Here is a 3,306-nt window from a genome sequence, read left to right as displayed (position 1 = left end):
AACTGAAACATGGCTAGATCCGAAAGCTAATCAATCTAATATGATTTCTCTACTATGAAGAAGCTAAGGAATGGATAAAATGGGCTAAATATGCTTTTAAAGGAGAATCAATCATAAAAACATGAGAAATCCGATTATTACCTCAATAAACTCTGAAATGGGTGCAACAACTTGGATCTTCTTCTTCTCCTTTGGATCTAGCCTACTTCTTCTCTTCAAAACTTCAAGATTTACACAAGAAATGCTCAAATACTCAATGGAATGGTTAGGGTTTGCTAAATAATGCTTTGAGGGTGAAGGAGACGAGTTTGGGGGCTCATAAGATGGTTTAAATAGGATGCAAACCCGGGGATTTAGGGTTTCTACCTGGCAGGACGACTAGCTGAGTCCCGAATATGGACTCGCCGAGTCGCCGACCTATATGCTGCTCAAGATCACGACTCTACTCGACGAGTCGGGCCATAGACTCGTCGAGTCCCTCTGCAAACTTCTAAAATAAATAATATAAAATCAACATACTAGAGACGGGTCGTTACAGAAACTCTAAGGACGGAGAAGCTATATGCGAAATTCTCCAAGTGCGAATTCTGTATTCGAAAAGTAACTTTCCTAGGTCACGTGGTAAGCGAGGAAGGCGTACACGTGGACCCTTACAAAATCAAAGTGATAGATAATTGGTCAGCACCAAAGATAGCCACAAAAATCCTTCAATTCTTGGGTCTCGCTGGCTATTACCATAGGTTTATTAAAAATTTCTGCAAAATTTCCAAACCCTTAACCAATCTGACTCAGAAAGGTGTACCCTTTTTTTGGAGTGAAAAGCAATACACTGCATTCCAAAAGTTGAAACAAGCCCTATGCAGCACACCTTTCCTGTCTCTGCCTGAGGGGACAGAGGACTTTGTTCTCTACTGTGATGCATCCAATCAGGGCCTAGGCTATGTGCTCTTGCAGCGGGGAAAGGTTATTGATTATGCCTCGAGACAGCTGAAAACACATGAAGTCAACTATACAACTTACGATCTGGAATTGGGAGCAGTGGTCTTCACATTGAAGATATGGAGGCATTATCTCTACGGAACCAAGTGCACAATCTTCACTGAACATAGCCTGCAACATATTTTCGATCAGAAGGAGTTGAACATGAGACAACGACGATGGGTAGAGTTACTCAGTGATTATAAGTGTGAAATATGCTACCATCCCGACAAAGCCAACGTGGTGGCGGATGCCCTGAGCCGGAAGGAATGCTTAGGTCGTAGAGTGAAGGCACTGACGATGACTATCCATTCCCACTTATCTGCACAAATCAAAGAGGCTCAGCTGGAAGCCCTAAAACTAGATAACGTGGCAGATGAAGCCTTAAGAGGAATGGAGAAGAACTTAGAGATTACTTCATGAATCGGATTTGGACCCCAAAGTTTGGGGGTTACAGAAAGATTGTTATGAACGAGGCTCACAAGACTAGATACTCCATTCATCCAGGTTCAGACAAGATGTAACTTGATCTCAAGAAACTATATTGGTGGCAAAACATGAAAGCGGAGATCGCTACCTTCGTGAGCACGTGCCAGACTTACACCAAGGTGAAGGTTGAATATCAGAAGCCCTCAATTTTGCTCCAACAGCCAAAGATACCTGAGTGGAAGTGGGAAATGATTACTATGGATTTCATTACCAAAATACCAAAATCTCCGACTGGGTACGATACCATCTGGGTAATAGTCGAACGACTGACAAAATCTGCTCACTTCCTACCAATCAAGGAGACTTTCAAAATGGAGAGACTCACATGAATATACATCCATGAAACAATTCGACTGCATGGTGTGCTTGTGTCCATTATCTCCGATCGAGATAGCAGGTTTACCTCAAGATTTTGGCAGTCACTATAGAAAGCTCTGGGAATTAAGTTGGATATGAGCACAACTTACCATCCTCAGATAGATGGGCAGAGTGAGAGAACCATCCAATCCTTGAAAGACATGTTAAGAGCATGTATCATCGACTTCAATAAGTCATGGGACAACCATTTGCCCTTGTTAGAGTTCTCCTACAACAACAATTATCATACCAGCATCAAGGCTGCACTGTTCGAAGCCCTCTATGGCCGTAAGTGTAGATCCCCTCTGTGTTGGGCTGAGGTGGGTGACACCCAGCTAGCCAAGGGGTAAGTCCCTGACAACACTCTCACTGGTCCAGAAATCATCCATGAAATCACTGAAAAGATCTTACATATTAGAGAACGACTGAAAGCCTCACGAGACAGAAAAAAGAGCTACACCGATAAACGATGAAAACCCTTGGAGTTCCAAGTTGGAGACCGTGTCCTGTTGAAAGTCTCACCCTAGAAAGGCATGATACGCTTTGGAAAGCATGGAAAGCTAAATCCAAGATATATAGGACCATTCTAGATCCTTGCTAGGATTAGTCCCGTAGCATACAAACTTCGTTTACCTCAAGAGCTTAGTAACATTCATCCCGTCTTCCACGTCTCAAATCTTAAAAAGTGTTTATCCGACGAGACCCTTATGATCCCTCTCGATGAGATTGAAATCAACTAGAACTTAAACTTCATGGAAGAACCAGTCGAAATCATGGATCGGGAGGTCAAACGTACAAAGCAAAGTCACATCCCGATAGTGAAGGTTTGTTGGAATGCCAAGCGGGGACCTAAATTCACTTGGGAGCACGAGGACTCAAAGAAACAGAAGTACCCCTAGCTTTTCTAAATCCATGATCTGTATCTTTAATCTTGAATTTCGGGACGAAATTCCCTCTAATTGGGGGATGATGTGACAACCCGAAATTTCCATCTTGTACGATTGGTCAATTATATCAATATTAAGCTCGATTCCATCACCATTTAACACCGCTTAAGGGTTGATAAAGCATTCTAAGCCTCATACAATCAAATTTTGGGTTCTAGGTTGAGTAATACCAAGTCATAGTACAACAACCGGGCCATACACCCTCTTGGGAGGAGTGTACGGCCGTACACATGGGTGTGCGGCCGCACACCCACCCCTCAACCGCACACCCACCTCTATATATAGGAGGAGATCCCTTCATTCATTCTTTTTCCCTTTTGGATGCACACTACTTTCTCTCTCTAGAACTTTCACATAAAGACCCTCCAAAGGCTTCAAAAACTTAAGTATTCCATCATCTAGCTTGTTATACTTGTAAGACTTCTTGATCTAAGCCTTAATTCATCAAGTTTCCTCATGTTCTTCATCCTTTGAAGGTGTACGGCCGCACACCTTCATAAGGTGGCCGTACACACCTTAAAGGCTCTCCAAAGTG

Source organism: Lactuca saligna, chromosome 4 (genome assembly GCF_052625555.1).
Source record: "Lactuca saligna cultivar CGN05327 chromosome 4, ASM5262555v1, whole genome shotgun sequence".
In the NCBI taxonomy this organism is placed as follows: Eukaryota; Viridiplantae; Streptophyta; class Magnoliopsida; order Asterales; family Asteraceae; genus Lactuca; species Lactuca saligna.
The sequence above is the reverse complement of the archived record's forward strand: the minus strand, read 5'-3'. Positions refer to the sequence as shown.